The sequence below is a fragment of the Brachyhypopomus gauderio genome, chromosome 1 (assembly GCF_052324685.1).
Source record: "Brachyhypopomus gauderio isolate BG-103 chromosome 1, BGAUD_0.2, whole genome shotgun sequence".
Taxonomy (NCBI): Eukaryota; Metazoa; Chordata; class Actinopteri; order Gymnotiformes; family Hypopomidae; genus Brachyhypopomus; species Brachyhypopomus gauderio.
This window is the reverse complement of record NC_135211.1, coordinates 1,681,616-1,701,039: the sequence shown is the minus strand read 5'-3', so window position 1 is coordinate 1,701,039 and position 19,424 is coordinate 1,681,616. Positions and strand designations below refer to the sequence as shown.

At 41.0% G+C, this 19,424-nt stretch overlaps 1 long non-coding RNA gene across 1 annotated transcript; it reads left to right on the top strand.

Annotated features, from left to right (window-relative positions):
* The first annotated feature begins 17,398 nt into the window (after positions 1 to 17,398).
* Positions 17,399 to 18,543, top strand: LOC143526143 (uncharacterized). Its single transcript, XR_013133828.1, has 3 exons — positions 17,399 to 17,678; positions 17,767 to 18,348; positions 18,425 to 18,543. It is a non-coding gene; the product is annotated as an uncharacterized LOC143526143 (long non-coding RNA).
* The last annotated feature ends 881 nt before the right edge of the window (positions 18,544 to 19,424 follow it).

The following is a 19,424-nucleotide window of genomic DNA, read 5'->3' as shown; positions in this document are numbered from 1 at the left end:
GATAGTAGTGAAAATGTAAGTCGCCTGCCTTTGGGTTTCAGCTTTTATCATGACTCTGAAGAACACACCCACAACAGCGCATACTAATTATACTTTATTATAATAGGTGGCGCTTCACACATAACGCCGAAACCGAAACCGGGCTAATCCCCTGCATACACGGGAACAATAAAAGTTGATTGGACCCGTGATAATGGTTCACGGCAATCCGTGAATATCAGTCAAACACAAGCATAAACACTGCAAAAAATATTATATTACTATGCTGTATGAGTAAAAATAAATAAATGACGCTAAGTTATTTACACAAACGAAATATCTTATTTACACAAACGAAATATCAGTCAAACACAAGCATAAACACTGCAAAAAATATTATATTACTATGCTGTATGAGTAAAAATAAATAAATGACGCTAAGTTATTTACACAAACGAAATATCTTATTTACACGAACGAAATATCAGTCAAACACAAGCATAAACACTGCAAAAAATATTATATTACTATGCTGTATGAGTAAAAATAAATAAATGACGCTAAGTTATTTACACAAACGAAATATCTTATTTACACGAACGAAATATCAGTCAAACACAAGAAAACACAAAAAATATTATATTACTATGCTGTATGAGTAAAAATAAATAAATGACGCTAAGTTATTTACACAAACGAAATATCTTATTTACACGAACGAAATATCAGTCAAACACAAGCATAAACACTGCAAAAAATATTATATTACTATGCTGTATGAGTAAAAATAAATAAATGACGCTAAGTTATTTACACAAACGAAATATCTTATTTACACGAACGAAATATCAGTCAAACACAAGCATAAACACTGCAAAAAATATTATATTACTATGCTGTATGAGTAAAAATAAATAAATGACGCTAAGTTATTTACACAAACGAAATATCTTATTTACACGAACGAAATATCAGTCAAACACAAGAAAACACAAAAATATTATATTACTATGCTGTATGAGTAAAAATAAATAAATGACGCTAAGTTATTTACACAAACGAAATATCTTATTTACACGAACGAAATATCAGTCAAACACAAGCATAAACACTGCAAAAAATATTATATTACTATGCTGTATGAGTAAAAATAAATAAATGACGCTAAGTTATTTACATGAACGAAATATCTTATTTACACAAACGAAATATCAGTCAAACACAAGCATAAACACTGCAAAAAAATATTATGTTACTATGCTGTATGAGTAAAAATAAGTAAATGTACAAATAAATATTACTTTACTATACCTTTATTACTTTGTTGCTGCTATTGAAGTGCATACACAAGAAAATCTGGGACGCTTGCTTCATACATAACGCCAATACCACGCTAATGATAATGTGTTTCACGGGAACAATATGAACCCGTGATAATGGTTGGTTCAGCCATGTAAATGTGTGGCGCTATTGAAGTGCATACACAAGAAAATCTGGGACGTTTGCTTCATACATAACGCCAATACCACGCTAATGATAATGTGTTTCACGGGAACAATATGGACCCGTGATAATGGTTGGTTCAGCCATGTAAATGTGTGGCGCTATTGAAGTGCATGCACAAGAAAATCTGAGACGCTTGCTTCATACATAACGCCAATACCACGCTAATGATAATGGTTCACCGCTCTAAATAATACTTATGTCAATATGTAGCGCTTCACACATAACGCCGAAACAGGGCTAAACCTTATTTATTTATTTTAGACTACAAACTAGACCTGGTGCACACAGACTGCACACAGACTAGACCTGGTGCACCACAGAGCTCCTGCCACAGAGCTCCTGCCTGTCTTTCTGCTCCTGTCTTGCTCTGAAATTAACATATGTATGGTCCTGCTAATTGGGCAGGAGAAGGAGGGGTGATGTCCTCAGAACCTTGAAATCTCAGGAGTTCCAGTGTTAAGGCGTTCAAAACAGCGTTTGCTGGAGCTGTAAGCGCTCTAAACAGTGTTTCTGAGCATAACTTGGAGCAAAAGTGCAACTTTTGAAGAATGAACTGAAAACTCATATTTTGTTCCAAAACAGTGTTTGGATGTGATAACAAGCTGTTTTATCATGTTTGTAATGTTACACATGCATTTCCAAACAAGTAGTAAGTCAGGTATTAAGGCGTTCAAAACAGCGTTTGCTGGCGCTGTAAGCGCTCTAAACAGTGTTTCTGAGCATAACTTGTGGCAAAAGTGCAACTTTTGAAGAATGAACTGAAAACTCATATTTTGTTCCAAAACAGTGTTTGGATGTGATAACAAGCTGTTTTATCATGTTTGTAATGTTACACATGCATTTCCTAACAAGTAGTAAGGCTTGCATTAAGGCGTTCAAAACAGCGTTTTCTGGCGTTGTAAGAGCTCTAAACAGTGTTTCTGAGCATAACTTGGGGCAAAAGTGCAACTTTTCAAGAATGAAAAGAAAACTCATATTTTGAATGAAAACAGTGTTTGGATGTGATAACAAGCTGTTTTATCATGTTTGTAATGTTACACATCCATTTCCATACAAGTAGTAAGTCTTGTATTAAGGCGTTCAAAACAGCGTTTGCTGGAGCTGTAAGCGCTCTAAACAGTGTTTCTGAGCATAACTTGGAGCAAAAGTGCAACTTTTGAAGAATTAACTGAAAACTCATATTTTGTTCCAAAACAGTGTTTGGATGTGATAACAAGCTGTTTTATCATGTTTGTAATGTTACACATGCATTTCCTAACAAGTAGTAAGGCTTGCATTAAGGCGTTCAAAACAGCGTTTGCTGGCGTTGTAAGAGCTCTAAACAGTGTTTCTGAGCATAACTTGTGGCAAAAGTGCAACTTTTGAAGAATGAAAAGAAAACTCATATTTTGAATGAAAACAGTGTTTGGATGTGATAACAAGCTGTTTTATCATGTTTGTAATGTTACACATGCATTTCCATACAAGTAGTAAGGCTTGCATTAAGGCGTTCAAAACAGCGTTTGCTGGCGTTGTAAGAGCTCTAAACAGTGTTTCTGAGCATAACTTGGAGCAAAAGTGCAACTTTTGAAGAATGAACTGAAAACTCATATTTTGTTCCAAAACAGTGATGGATGTGATAACAAGCTGTTTTATCATGTTTGTAATGTTACACATGCATTTCCTAACAAGTAGTAAGGCTTGCATTAAGGCGTTCAAAACAGCGTTTTCTGGCGTTGTAAGAGCTCTAAACAGTGTTTCTGAGCATAACTTGGGGCAAAAGTGCAACTTTTCAAGAATGAAAAGAAAACTCATATTTTGAATGAAAACAGTGTTTGGATGTGATAACAAGCTGTTTTATCATGTTTGTAATGTTACACATCCATTTCCATACAAGTAGTAAGTCTTGTATTAAGGCGTTCAAAACAGCGTTTGCTGGCGCTGTAAGCGCTCTAAACAGTGTTTCTGAGCATAACTTGTGGCAAAAGTGCAACTTTTGAAGAATGAACTGAAAACTCATATTTTGAATGAAAACAGTGTTTGGATGTGATAACAAGCTGTTTTATCATGTTTGTAATGTTACACATGCATTTCCATACAAGTAGTAAGGCTTGCATTAAGGCGTTCAAAACAGCGTTTGCTGGCGTTGTAAGAGCTCTAAACAGTGTTTCTGAGCATAACTTGGAGCAAAAGTGCAACTTTTGAAGAATGAACTGAAAACTCATATTTTGTTCCAAAACAGTGTTTGGATGTGATAACAAGCTGTTTTATCATGTTTGTAATGTTACACATGCATTTCCTAACAAGTAGTAAGGCTTGCATTAAGGCGTTCAAAACAGCGTTTTCTGGCGTTGTAAGAGCTCTAAACAGTGTTTCTGAGCATAACTTGGGGCAAAAGTGCAACTTTTCAAGAATGAAAAGAAAACTCATATTTTGAATGAAAACAGTGTTTGGATGTGATAACAAGCTGTTTTATCATGTTTGTAATGTTACACATCCATTTCCATACAAGTAGTAAGTCTTGTATTAAGGCGTTCAAAACAGCGTTTGCTGGCGCTGTAAGCGCTCTAAACAGTGTTTCTGAGCATAACTTGTGGCAAAAGTGCAACTTTTGAAGAATGAACTGAAAACTCATATTTTGTTCCAAAACAGTGTTTGGATGTGATAACAAGCTGTTTTATCATGTTTGTAATGTTACACATGCATTTCCAAACAAGTAGTAAGTCAGGTATTAAGGCGTTCAAAACAGCGTTTGCTGGCGCTGTAAGCGCTCTAAACAGTGTTTCTGAGCATAACTTGTGGCAAAAGTGCAACTTTTGAAGAATGAACTGAAAACTCATATTTTGTTCCAAAACAGTGTTTGGATGTGATAACAAGCTGTTTTATCATGTTTGTAATGTTACACATGCATTTCCTAACAAGTAGTAAGGCTTGCATTAAGGCGTTCAAAACAGCGTTTTCTGGCGTTGTAAGAGCTCTAAACAGTGTTTCTGAGCATAACTTGGGGCAAAAGTGCAACTTTTCAAGAATGAAAAGAAAACTCATATTTTGAATGAAAACAGTGTTTGGATGTGATAACAAGCTGTTTTATCATGTTTGTAATGTTACACATCCATTTCCATACAAGTAGTAAGTCTTGTATTAAGGCGTTCAAAACAGCGTTTGCTGGAGCTGTAAGCGCTCTAAACAGTGTTTCTGAGCATAACTTGGAGCAAAAGTGCAACTTTTGAAGAATGAACTGAAAACTCATATTTTGTTCCAAAACAGTGTTTGGATGTGATAACAAGCTGTTTTATCATGTTTGTAATGTTACACATCCATTTCCATACAAGTAGTAAGTCTTGTATTAAGGCGTTCAAAACAGCGTTTGCCGGCGCTGTAAGCGCTCTAAACAGTGTTTCTGAGCATAACTTGTGGCAAAAGTGCAACTTTTGAAGAATGAACTGAAAACTCATATTTTGTTCCAAAACAGTGTTTGGATGTGATAACAAGCTGTTTTATCATGTTTGTAATGTTACACATGCATTTCCTAACAAGTAGTAAGGCTTGCATTAAGGCGTTCAAAACAGCGTTTTCTGGCGTTGTAAGAGCTCTAAACAGTGTTTCTGAGCATAACTTGGGGCAAAAGTGCAACTTTTCAAGAATGAAAAGAAAACTCATATTTTGAATGAAAACAGTGTTTGGATGTGATAACAAGCTGTTTTATCATGTTTGTAATGTTACACATGCATTTCCATACAAGTAGTAAGGCTTGCATTAAGGCGTTCAAAACAGCGTTTGCTGGCGTTGTAAGAGCTCTAAACAGTGTTTCTGAGCATAACTTGGAGCAAAAGTGCAACTTTTGAAGAATGAACTGAAAACTCATATTTTGTTCCAAAACAGTGTTTGGATGTGATAACAAGCTGTTTTATCATGTTTGTAATGTTACACATGCATTTCCTAACAAGTAGTAAGGCTTGCATTAAGGCGTTCAAAACAGCGTTTTCTGGCGTTGTAAGAGCTCTAAACAGTGTTTCTGAGCATAACTTGGGGCAAAAGTGCAACTTTTCAAGAATGAAAAGAAAACTCATATTTTGAATGAAAACAGTGTTTGGATGTGATAACAAGCTGTTTTATCATGTTTGTAATGTTACACATGCATTTCCATACAAGTAGTAAGGCTTGCATTAAGGCGTTCAAAACAGCGTTTGCTGGCGTTGTAAGAGCTCTAAACAGTGTTTCTGAGCATAACTTGGAGCAAAAGTGCAACTTTTGAAGAATGAACTGAAAACTCATATTTTGTTCCAAAACAGTGTTTGGATGTGATAACAAGCTGTTTTATCATGTTTGTAATGTTACACATGCATTTCCTAACAAGTAGTAAGGCTTGCATTAAGGCGTTCAAAACAGCGTTTTCTGGCGTTGTAAGAGCTCTAAACAGTGTTTCTGAGCATAACTTGGGGCAAAAGTGCAACTTTTCAAGAATGAAAAGAAAACTCATATTTTGAATGAAAACAGTGTTTGGATGTGATAACAAGCTGTTTTATCATGTTTGTAATGTTACACATCCATTTCCATACAAGTAGTAAGTCTTGTATTAAGGCGTTCAAAACAGCGTTTGCTGGCGCTGTAAGCGCTCTAAACAGTGTTTCTGAGCATAACTTGTGGCAAAAGTGCAACTTTTGAAGAATGAACTGAAAACTCATATTTTGTTCCAAAACAGTGTTTGGATGTGATAACAAGCTGTTTTATCATGTTTGTAATGTTACACATCCATTTCCATACAAGTAGTAAGTCTTGTATTAAGGCGTTCAAAACAGCGTTTGCTGGCGCTGTAAGCGCTCTAAACAGTGTTTCTGAGCATAACTTGGAGCAAAAGTGTAACTTTTGAAGAATGAACTGAAAACTCATATTTTGTTCCAAAACAGTGTTTGGATGTGATAACAAGCTGTTTTATCATGTTTGTAATGTTACACATGCATTTCCATACAAGTAGTAAGTCTTGTATTAAGGCGTTCAAAACAGCGTTTGCTGGCGCTGTAAGCGCTCTAAACAGTGTTTCTGAGCATAACTTGTGGCAAAAGTGCAACTTTTGAAGAATGAAAAGAAAACTCATATTTTGAATGAAAACAGTGTTTGGATGTGATAACAAGCTGTTTTATCATGTTTGTAATGTTACACATCCATTTCCATACAAGTAGTAAGTCTTGTATTAAGGCGTTCAAAACAGCGTTTGCTGGCGCTGTAAGCGCTCTAAACAGTGTTTCTGAGCATAACTTGTGGCAAAAGTGCAACTTTTGAAGAATGAACTGAAAACTCATATTTTGTTCCAAAACAGTGTTTGGATGTGATAACAAGCTGTTTTATCATGTTTGTAATGTTACACATCCATTTCCATACAAGTAGTAAGTCTTGTATTAAGGCGTTCAAAACAGCGTTTGCTGGCGCTGTAAGCGCTCTAAACAGTGTTTCTGAGCATAACTTGGAGCAAAAGTGCAACTTTTGAAGAATGAACTGAAAACTCATATTTTGTTCCAAAACAGTGTTTGGATGTGATAACAAGCTGTTTTATCATGTTTGTAATGTTACACATGCATTTCCATACAAGTAGTAAGTCTTGTATTAAGGCGTTCAAAACAGCGTTTTCTGGCGTTGTAAGAGCTCTAAACAGTGTTTCTGAGCATAACTTGGGGCAAAAGTGCAACTTTTCAAGAATGAAAAGAAAACTCATATTTTGAATGAAAACAGTGTTTGGATGTGATAACAAGCTGTTTTATCATGTTTGTAATGTTACACATCCATTTCCATACAAGTAGTAAGTCTTGTATTAAGGCGTTCAAAACAGCGTTTGCTGGAGCTGTAAGCGCTCTAAACAGTGTTTCTGAGCATAACTTGGAGCAAAAGTGCAACTTTTGAAGAATGAACTGAAAACTCATATTTTGTTCCAAAACAGTGTTTGGATGTGATAACAAGCTGTTTTATCATGTTTGTAATGTTACACATCCATTTCCATACAAGTAGTAAGTCTTGTATTAAGGCGTTCAAAACAGCGTTTGCTGGCGCTGTAAGCGCTCTAAACAGTGTTTCTGAGCATAACTTGGAGCAAAAGTGCAACTTTTGAAGAATGAACTGAAAACTCATATTTTGTTCCAAAACAGTGTTTGGATGTGATAACAAGCTGTTTTATCATGTTTGTAATGTTACACATCCATTTCCATACAAGTAGTAAGTCTTGTATTAAGGCGTTCAAAACAGCGTTTGCCGGCGCTGTAAGCGCTCTAAACAGTGTTTCTGAGCATAACTTGTGGCAAAAGTGCAACTTTTGAAGAATGAACTGAAAACTCATATTTTGTTCCAAAACAGTGTTTGGATGTGATAACAAGCTGTTTTATCATGTTTGTAATGTTACACATGCATTTCCTAACAAGTAGTAAGGCTTGCATTAAGGCGTTCAAAACAGCGTTTTCTGGCGTTGTAAGAGCTCTAAACAGTGTTTCTGAGCATAACTTGGGGCAAAAGTGCAACTTTTCAAGAATGAAAAGAAAACTCATATTTTGAATGAAAACAGTGTTTGGATGTGATAACAAGCTGTTTTATCATGTTTGTAATGTTACACATGCATTTCCATACAAGTAGTAAGGCTTGCATTAAGGCGTTCAAAACAGCGTTTGCTGGCGTGTGTAATGTTACACATCCATTTCCATACAAGTAGTAAGTCTTGTATTAAGGCGTTCAAAACAGCGTTTGCTGGCGCTGTAAGCGCTCTAAACAGTGTTTCTGAGCATAACTTGTGGCAAAAGTGCAACTTTTGAAGAATGAACTGAAAACTCATATTTTGTTCCAAAACAGTGTTTGGATGTGATAACAAGCTGTTTTATCATGTTTGTAATGTTACACATGCATTTCCTAACAAGTAGTAAGGCTTGCATTAAGGCGTTCAAAACAGCGTTTTCTGGCGTTGTAAGAGCTCTAAACAGTGTTTCTGAGCATAACTTGGGGCAAAAGTGCAACTTTTCAAGAATGAAAAGAAAACTCATATTTTGAATGAAAACAGTGTTTGGATGTGATAACAAGCTGTTTTATCATGTTTGTAATGTTACACATGCATTTCCATACAAGTAGTAAGGCTTGCATTAAGGCGTTCAAAACAGCGTTTGCTGGCGTTGTAAGAGCTCTAAACAGTGTTTCTGAGCATAACTTGGAGCAAAAGTGCAACTTTTGAAGAATGAACTGAAAACTCATATTTTGTTCCAAAACAGTGTTTGGATGTGATAACAAGCTGTTTTATCATGTTTGTAATGTTACACATGCATTTCCTAACAAGTAGTAAGGCTTGCATTAAGGCGTTCAAAACAGCGTTTTCTGGCGTTGTAAGAGCTCTAAACAGTGTTTCTGAGCATAACTTGGGGCAAAAGTGCAACTTTTCAAGAATGAAAAGAAAACTCATATTTTGAATGAAAACAGTGTTTGGATGTGATAACAAGCTGTTTTATCATGTTTGTAATGTTACACATCCATTTCCATACAAGTAGTAAGTCTTGTATTAAGGCGTTCAAAACAGCGTTTGCTGGCGCTGTAAGCGCTCTAAACAGTGTTTCTGAGCATAACTTGGAGCAAAAGTGTAACTTTTGAAGAATGAACTGAAAACTCATATTTTGTTCCAAAACAGTGTTTGGATGTGATAACAAGCTGTTTTATCATGTTTGTAATGTTACACATGCATTTCCATACAAGTAGTAAGTCTTGTATTAAGGCATTCAAAACAGCGTTTGCTGGCGCTGTAAGCGCTCTAAACAGTGTTTCTGAGCATGACTTGTGGCAAAAGTGCAACTTTTGAAGAATGAACTGAAAACTCATATTTTGTTCCAAAACAGTGTTTGGATGTGATAACAAGCTGTTTTATCATGTTTGTAATGTTACACATGCATTTCCAAACAAGTAGTAAGTCTTGTATTAAGGCGTTCAAAACAGCGTTTGCTGGCGCTGTAAGCGCTCTAAACAGTGTTTCTGAGCATAACTTGGAGCAAAAGTGCAACTTTTGAAGAATGAACTGAAAACTCATATTTTGTTCCAAAACAGTGTTTGGATGTGATAACAAGCTGTTTTATCATGTTTGTAATGTTACACATCCATTTCCATACAAGTAGTAAGTCTTGTATTAAGGCGTTCAAAACAGCGTTTGCTGGAGCTGTAAGCGCTCTAAACAGTGTTTCTGAGCATAACTTGGAGCAAAAGTGCAACTTTTGAAGAATGAACTGAAAACTCATATTTTGTTCCAAAACAGTGTTTGGATGTGATAACAAGCTGTTTTATCATGTTTGTAATGTTACACATCCATTTCCATACAAGTAGTAAGTCTTGTATTAAGGCGTTCAAAACAGCGTTTGCCGGCGCTGTAAGCGCTCTAAACAGTGTTTCTGAGCATAACTTGTGGCAAAAGTGCAACTTTTGAAGAATGAACTGAAAACTCATATTTTGTTCCAAAACAGTGTTTGGATGTGATAACAAGCTGTTTTATCATGTTTGTAATGTTACACATGCATTTCCTAACAAGTAGTAAGGCTTGCATTAAGGCGTTCAAAACAGCGTTTTCTGGCGTTGTAAGAGCTCTAAACAGTGTTTCTGAGCATAACTTGGGGCAAAAGTGCAACTTTTCAAGAATGAAAAGAAAACTCATATTTTGAATGAAAACAGTGTTTGGATGTGATAACAAGCTGTTTTATCATGTTTGTAATGTTACACATGCATTTCCATACAAGTAGTAAGGCTTGCATTAAGGCGTTCAAAACAGCGTTTGCTGGCGTTGTAAGAGCTCTAAACAGTGTTTCTGAGCATAACTTGGAGCAAAAGTGCAACTTTTGAAGAATGAACTGAAAACTCATATTTTGTTCCAAAACAGTGTTTGGATGTGATAACAAGCTGTTTTATCATGTTTGTAATGTTACACATGCATTTCCTAACAAGTAGTAAGGCTTGCATTAAGGCGTTCAAAACAGCGTTTTCTGGCGTTGTAAGAGCTCTAAACAGTGTTTCTGAGCATAACTTGGGGCAAAAGTGCAACTTTTCAAGAATGAAAAGAAAACTCATATTTTGAATGAAAACAGTGTTTGGATGTGATAACAAGCTGTTTTATCATGTTTGTAATGTTACACATGCATTTCCATACAAGTAGTAAGGCTTGCATTAAGGCGTTCAAAACAGCGTTTGCTGGCGTTGTAAGAGCTCTAAACAGTGTTTCTGAGCATAACTTGGAGCAAAAGTGCAACTTTTGAAGAATGAACTGAAAACTCATATTTTGTTCCAAAACAGTGTTTGGATGTGATAACAAGCTGTTTTATCATGTTTGTAATGTTACACATGCATTTCCTAACAAGTAGTAAGGCTTGCATTAAGGCGTTCAAAACAGCGTTTTCTGGCGTTGTAAGAGCTCTAAACAGTGTTTCTGAGCATAACTTGGGGCAAAAGTGCAACTTTTCAAGAATGAAAAGAAAACTCATATTTTGAATGAAAACAGTGTTTGGATGTGATAACAAGCTGTTTTATCATGTTTGTAATGTTACACATCCATTTCCATACAAGTAGTAAGTCTTGTATTAAGGCGTTCAAAACAGCGTTTGCTGGCGCTGTAAGCGCTCTAAACAGTGTTTCTGAGCATAACTTGTGGCAAAAGTGCAACTTTTGAAGAATGAACTGAAAACTCATATTTTGTTCCAAAACAGTGTTTGGATGTGATAACAAGCTGTTTTATCATGTTTGTAATGTTACACATCCATTTCCATACAAGTAGTAAGTCTTGTATTAAGGCGTTCAAAACAGCGTTTGCTGGCGCTGTAAGCGCTCTAAACAGTGTTTCTGAGCATAACTTGGAGCAAAAGTGTAACTTTTGAAGAATGAACTGAAAACTCATATTTTGTTCCAAAACAGTGTTTGGATGTGATAACAAGCTGTTTTATCATGTTTGTAATGTTACACATGCATTTCCATACAAGTAGTAAGTCTTGTATTAAGGCGTTCAAAACAGCGTTTGCTGGCGCTGTAAGCGCTCTAAACAGTGTTTCTGAGCATAACTTGTGGCAAAAGTGCAACTTTTGAAGAATGAAAAGAAAACTCATATTTTGAATGAAAACAGTGTTTGGATGTGATAACAAGCTGTTTTATCATGTTTGTAATGTTACACATCCATTTCCATACAAGTAGTAAGTCTTGTATTAAGGCGTTCAAAACAGCGTTTGCTGGCGCTGTAAGCGCTCTAAACAGTGTTTCTGAGCATAACTTGTGGCAAAAGTGCAACTTTTGAAGAATGAACTGAAAACTCATATTTTGTTCCAAAACAGTGTTTGGATGTGATAACAAGCTGTTTTATCATGTTTGTAATGTTACACATCCATTTCCATACAAGTAGTAAGTCTTGTATTAAGGCGTTCAAAACAGCGTTTGCTGGCGCTGTAAGCGCTCTAAACAGTGTTTCTGAGCATAACTTGGAGCAAAAGTGCAACTTTTGAAGAATGAACTGAAAACTCATATTTTGTTCCAAAACAGTGTTTGGATGTGATAACAAGCTGTTTTATCATGTTTGTAATGTTACACATGCATTTCCATACAAGTAGTAAGTCTTGTATTAAGGCGTTCAAAACAGCGTTTTCTGGCGTTGTAAGAGCTCTAAACAGTGTTTCTGAGCATAACTTGGGGCAAAAGTGCAACTTTTCAAGAATGAAAAGAAAACTCATATTTTGAATGAAAACAGTGTTTGGATGTGATAACAAGCTGTTTTATCATGTTTGTAATGTTACACATCCATTTCCATACAAGTAGTAAGTCTTGTATTAAGGCGTTCAAAACAGCGTTTGCTGGAGCTGTAAGCGCTCTAAACAGTGTTTCTGAGCATAACTTGGAGCAAAAGTGCAACTTTTGAAGAATGAACTGAAAACTCATATTTTGTTCCAAAACAGTGTTTGGATGTGATAACAAGCTGTTTTATCATGTTTGTAATGTTACACATCCATTTCCATACAAGTAGTAAGTCTTGTATTAAGGCGTTCAAAACAGCGTTTGCTGGCGCTGTAAGCGCTCTAAACAGTGTTTCTGAGCATAACTTGGAGCAAAAGTGCAACTTTTGAAGAATGAACTGAAAACTCATATTTTGTTCCAAAACAGTGTTTGGATGTGATAACAAGCTGTTTTATCATGTTTGTAATGTTACACATCCATTTCCATACAAGTAGTAAGTCTTGTATTAAGGCGTTCAAAACAGCGTTTGCCGGCGCTGTAAGCGCTCTAAACAGTGTTTCTGAGCATAACTTGTGGCAAAAGTGCAACTTTTGAAGAATGAACTGAAAACTCATATTTTGTTCCAAAACAGTGTTTGGATGTGATAACAAGCTGTTTTATCATGTTTGTAATGTTACACATGCATTTCCTAACAAGTAGTAAGGCTTGCATTAAGGCGTTCAAAACAGCGTTTTCTGGCGTTGTAAGAGCTCTAAACAGTGTTTCTGAGCATAACTTGGGGCAAAAGTGCAACTTTTCAAGAATGAAAAGAAAACTCATATTTTGAATGAAAACAGTGTTTGGATGTGATAACAAGCTGTTTTATCATGTTTGTAATGTTACACATGCATTTCCATACAAGTAGTAAGGCTTGCATTAAGGCGTTCAAAACAGCGTTTGCTGGCGTGTGTAATGTTACACATCCATTTCCATACAAGTAGTAAGTCTTGTATTAAGGCGTTCAAAACAGCGTTTGCTGGCGCTGTAAGCGCTCTAAACAGTGTTTCTGAGCATAACTTGTGGCAAAAGTGCAACTTTTGAAGAATGAACTGAAAACTCATATTTTGTTCCAAAACAGTGTTTGGATGTGATAACAAGCTGTTTTATCATGTTTGTAATGTTACACATGCATTTCCTAACAAGTAGTAAGGCTTGCATTAAGGCGTTCAAAACAGCGTTTTCTGGCGTTGTAAGAGCTCTAAACAGTGTTTCTGAGCATAACTTGGGGCAAAAGTGCAACTTTTCAAGAATGAAAAGAAAACTCATATTTTGAATGAAAACAGTGTTTGGATGTGATAACAAGCTGTTTTATCATGTTTGTAATGTTACACATCCATTTCCATACAAGTAGTAAGTCTTGTATTAAGGCGTTCAAAACAGCGTTTGCTGGCGCTGTAAGCGCTCTAAACAGTGTTTCTGAGCATAACTTGGAGCAAAAGTGTAACTTTTGAAGAATGAACTGAAAACTCATATTTTGTTCCAAAACAGTGTTTGGATGTGATAACAAGCTGTTTTATCATGTTTGTAATGTTACACATGCATTTCCATACAAGTAGTAAGTCTTGTATTAAGGCATTCAAAACAGCGTTTGCTGGCGCTGTAAGCGCTCTAAACAGTGTTTCTGAGCATGACTTGTGGCAAAAGTGCAACTTTTGAAGAATGAACTGAAAACTCATATTTTGTTCCAAAACAGTGTTTGGATGTGATAACAAGCTGTTTTATCATGTTTGTAATGTTACACATGCATTTCCAAACAAGTAGTAAGTCTTGTATTAAGGCGTTCAAAACAGCGTTTGCTGGCGCTGTAAGCGCTCTAAACAGTGTTTCTGAGCATAACTTGGAGCAAAAGTGCAACTTTTGAAGAATGAACTGAAAACTCATATTTTGTTCCAAAACAGTGTTTGGATGTGATAACAAGCTGTTTTATCATGTTTGTAATGTTACACATCCATTTCCATACAAGTAGTAAGTCTTGTATTAAGGCGTTCAAAACAGCGTTTGCTGGCGCTGTAAGCGCTCTAAACAGTGTTTCTGAGCATAACTTGGAGCAAAAGTGCAACTTTTGAAGAATGAACTGAAAACTCATATTTTGTTCCAAAACAGTGTTTGGATGTGATAACAAGCTGTTTTATCATGTTTGTAATGTTACACATCCATTTCCATACAAGTAGTAAGTTGTAACGTATAGAACACGCTGAGAGGGATCCTGATGCGGAATAACACGTTCTTTATTTGAATAACTCTGTACAACAAGCCACACGATGAGCAAAGTGACGTATGGCAGGTGCAGAGCAGTAGCGTGGGAGCGGTGGTCAGTGCGGTCCAGGGTCGAGAGGCGAGGGCAGAGTCCGGGAGGTATCCAGGGATCAGGCAGGAGACGTGGTCTAGGGGACAAGCAGAGTTCGGCACACAGAGAGACAATCAGGAATAACGGCTTGGTATGCAACGACATGAGGCAATACTTCGCAACCAGGAAGTGAAGTCTGGGTGCTTAAGTATGCCCGGAATGTGGGCGTGGTGGTGAGACAGGTGAACGTGATTATGTTATCTGCTATTCCTGACAGTACCCCCCCCGCAACGGAGCGTCTCCAGACGCTCCACGCCGCGAAGGCGGCCGGCCACGGCCCCGGGGGGCGGGGAAATGTGGGTGCGCAGCGTGAAAGTCGGCGATGAGCGACGGGCAGAGGACATCGCGAGCGGCTACCCAGGCTCGTTCCTCGGGACCATAACCCTCCCAGTCGACGAGATACTGGAGACCCCCACGCCGTCGACGTGATTCCAGCAGCTCCCGTACTATATACGCAGGTCGGCCGTCAATGTCCAGGGGCTCGGGGGGGCGATCCAGAACCGGGGCTACAGACATGGGACTGTAGTGAACAGGCTTTAGGAGGGATACGTGGAAGACGGGATGGACGCGGTATTGAGGGGGCAGCAGCAGTTCGTAGGAAACAGCGTTTATCCTGCGGGTAATCTTGAACGGCCCGATGTATCTAGACTTGAGCTTATGGCAAGGCTGGCGTAGGTTCAAGTTACGAGTGGAGAGCCATACTCGCTGACCGGGGTGATATATGAGCGCGGGGAGACGACGGCGGTCAGCGTTCATACGACGGGTGTGGAGCGCGCGCCGCAGCTGAACGTGTGCGAGCTCCCAGGTGCGGGCACTGTTCTTTAACCAGTCATCCAGAGCGGGGATGTCAGAGGGGGTTTTATCCCAGGGGAAGAACGGCGGCTGGTAGCCGTACACACACTGGAAAGGAGTCAGTTTGGTGGATGAATGTATGATGGAATTGCGTGCGTATTCAGCCCAGGGGACGTACTTGTGCCAGTCTTTCTGGGAAGAGCAGTATTGGCGGAGAAAGCGACCTAGCTCTTGATTGTAGCGCTCCACTTCTCCGTTGGATTGGGGGTGGTATCCGGAGGTTAGACTGGCGGTTATTCTGAGTAACTTGCAGAATTGGGTCCAGACACGGGAGGTGAATTGCACGCCTCTATCCGATACGATATCCTCGGGTAACCCATATATCCGGAAGACGTAGTGGAACACGTCAGAGGCCGTCTCCATGGCAGTGGGCAGTTTCGAGCGAGGGATCAGACGACACATCTTGGAGAACCTATCCACCATCACGATTATCACAAGTCGATGGCCAGATGAGACCACGGACGGCGGGGTATCGGCAAGGGGAGGAGCTGACCAGTGGGCAGTGCTCGGGGTGTGCGCGATTGTGCGCATACAACACAGGCGAGTACGTAGTCGCGAATGTCCTCCTCCCAGGACGGCCACCAGTATTTCTGGGCGATCAGGTGTTTGGTGCGAGTTATACCAGGATGACCCGTGCCCGGCGTGTCGTGTGCGAGTTGGAGGAGGCGTCCCCGGAGCGGGACCGGGACGTATTGTTTTCCATCGGGACTATCTGCAGGGCCTGGGTCGGCGCGGAGGGCTTCCTCCAGTTCGTCCTGAACATCCCACCGGATGAGGTCAACGAAACAGGATTCTCCGAGAATATGGTTAGGTATCTCACCGCTCGGCGTCTTCTCGTGAATCCGGGATAATGCATCGGCCTTGGTGTTCTTGGATCCAGGTCGGTAATGTACTGTGAATCTGAAGCGGGTGAAAAACAGCGCCCATCTGGCCTGCCGGGGATTGAGTCGCCTAGCGGACTTGAGATACTCCAGGTTCTTATGGTCTGTATATACCTGGAAAGGGTGCTCTGCTCCCTCTAACCAGTGCCGCCAGTGTTCGAGAGCCAGTTTCATGGCCAGGAGTTCGCGGTCGCCCACGCCATAGTTCACCTCGGCCGGTTGTAATTTTTTGGAAAGATAGGCACACGGGAACAGTTTGGGTGGATTGCCTTGTCTCTGTGAAAGCACTGCCCCCACGCCAACGTCGGATGCATCGACCTCAACGATGAAAGGTAACGAAGGGTCCGGGAGATGCAATATGGGAGCGCTGGTGAACGCGGTTTTCAGCGCTTTAAATGCCTGTTCCGCTTTGGGTGTCCATATGAAGTGGCGCTTCTTTCCCCCTTTCAGGAGATCGGTAAGGGGGGCCGCCACCGAACCGAAACCCCTGATGAACCGACGACAGAAGTTGGCGAATCCGAGGAAGCGCTGGAGATCCTTAACGGAACGGGGAACAGGCCAGTTTGTGACTGCGTCTACCTTGTTGTTGTCCATACTGATGCAACCCGGCGATAGGGTACAGCCAAGGAAGGAGATGACAGGTGCATGAAACTCGCATTTCTCCGCCTTCACGTATAAGCCGTTCTCTCGCAGACGCTGGAGGACCGAAGAGACGTGAGTTATGTGTTCCTGGATAGAGGGGGAATAGATCAAGATATCGTCTATGTAAACAAACACGTATTTATCAATCATGTCTCGGAATATGTCGTCCATGAAAGCTTGGAACACTGACGGGCTATTAGACAGCCCGTATGGCATTACTAGGTACTCATAGTGCCCCCTGGCGGTGACGAAGGCTGTCTTCCACTCGTCACCAGCGCGAATTCTAATCAGGTTGTAGGCACTCCTGAGATCAAGCTTCGTGAACACTGCAGCCCCCATTAGTCGCTCTTGTGAGGCAGAGATGAAGGGTAGAGGGTAAGCATATTTAGACGTGACAGCGTTCAGGGCTCGATAATCAATACAGGGACGTAACCCCCTGTCCTTCTTCTCTACGAAGAAAAACCCAGCCGCGACGGGAGATGTCGACGGGCGAATAAACCCCTTCTGTAGGGCCTCACTGACATAAGATTCCATAGCGGCATCTTCTGGGCGGGAGAGCGGGTACGGCTTAGTTCTCTTGGGCAAGGTTACCCCGGGAAGGAGGTCGATGGCACAGTCGCAGGTTCTGTGTGGAGGGAGTAAACTGGCACGCTCCTTACTGAATACGTCAGCGAATTCTCTGTACTGCTCAGGGACCGCATCGGAGAGAGGTGTGTGAGGACTCTCAACCATCGAGGAGCGAAGGGGTAAATGCATACAATCCTGCTGGCAATGCGATCTCCACGCAACTAATTCGCGTCTTTGCCACGAAATGACAGGGTCATGTTCTCTTAGCCAGGGGAAACCGAGGATGACAGAATCGCGAGGAGCGGAGACCAGGAAGAACTGCCTCATCTCGGTATGGAACAGCCCGACACGGAGGAGCAAGGGCTTGGTACGTCGGTCAACTAATCCGGTACCTATGGGTTGTCCGCTTACTGAGTTAACTCGGAAAGGGGGGTTTACCTCCTCAACGGGAATGTTTAACGATCTGGCTAGTTCGCTGTCGAGAAAGTCCCCTCCTGCGCCTGAGTCAACTAACGCTGAGTAGCTGCGAGTTACACCTCCCCAGGTGAGCTGTATAGGTAGGTTAAATTGGGAATTACCACAAAGAGAAAGTAATGGAGGGCTTACTTTTGCTTGAGAGGGGGAATTCCCACGGAGACGAGGTGGTCGTGTGGAACATCGGTCTCGGAAATGACCTTCCTCGCCACAGTAGAGGCAAAGTCCTTCGCGCATGCGACGCGCCCTCTCCCGGGGAGTGAGTGGAGACCGGCCCAGCTGCATCGCTTCGGAGTACTCTCGATTGTCCTCTCCGGGGAGACGAGACGACTGGTGAGAAAGAGTGGAAGTGCGTACACCTGCTGTGTTAGGACGGTGAGTAGTGAGCAGCTTATCTATGTTCACTGCTGCTTGTATGAACTCGGAAAGAGTTAAATCTTCATCTTTACAGGCCAACTCAATCTGCAGATCGGTTCTGAGACCGCGGCGGAACACCGTCTTGAGGGCAGTTCCACTCCAGCCACTGCCAGCAGCCAATGTACGAAATTCTCGGGCATAGTCTGCCGCGCTGCGTCTCCCCTGCTTGATTTCACATAACTGGGTGCCGACATCGCGCCCGGCGGCGGGGTGGTCGAAGACGGATCGGAGCAGTTCGGAGAAGTGGCGCTCCGTATTCAGGGAGTCGTCTCCGCTACTCCAAAGAGCAGTAGCCCAAGCTCCTGCCTCTCCCGTCAGGAATGTCAGCATAAAATCCACCTTTTGGCGATCCGTCTGGAACAGGGCCGGGTGATAGGTGAAGTACATGGAGCACTGCATCAGGAAGTTCTTGCAACGCTCCGGAGACCCGTCATATCGTTCAGGTAGGGCAACTGGCATATTGGCGGGATGCATCGCAACGGTCAGGGGGGCAGAAGACACGGGGCTGGCACCTTGGACGTTCTGGCGTGCAGATTCGGTGAGGGCACGGAGCGCAGTTTCTTGGTTACAAGCTGTCTCGGTGAGCTGTTGTATACGCTCCGTCAGGGCCGCGATAGTCGCCTCTTGGCGAGCTAGGTGAGCCTGTGTTTCCGCAGGATCCATGGGAAAGGCGAAGTATTCTGTAACGTATAGAACACGCTGAGAGGGATCCTGATGCGGAATAACACGTTCTTTATTTGAATAACTCTGTACAACAAGCCACACGATGAGCAAAGTGACGTATGGCAGGTGCAGAGCAGTAGCGTGGGAGCGGTGGTCAGTGCGGTCCAGGGTCGAGAGGCGAGGGCAGAGTCCGGGAGGTATCCAGGGATCAGGCAGGAGACGTGGTCTAGGGGACAAGCAGAGTTGGGCACACAGAGAGACAATCAGGAATAACGGCTTGGTATGCAACGACATGAGGCAATACTTCGCAACCAGGAAGTGAAGTCTGGGTGCTTAAGTATGCCCGGAATGTGGGCGTGGTGGTGAGACAG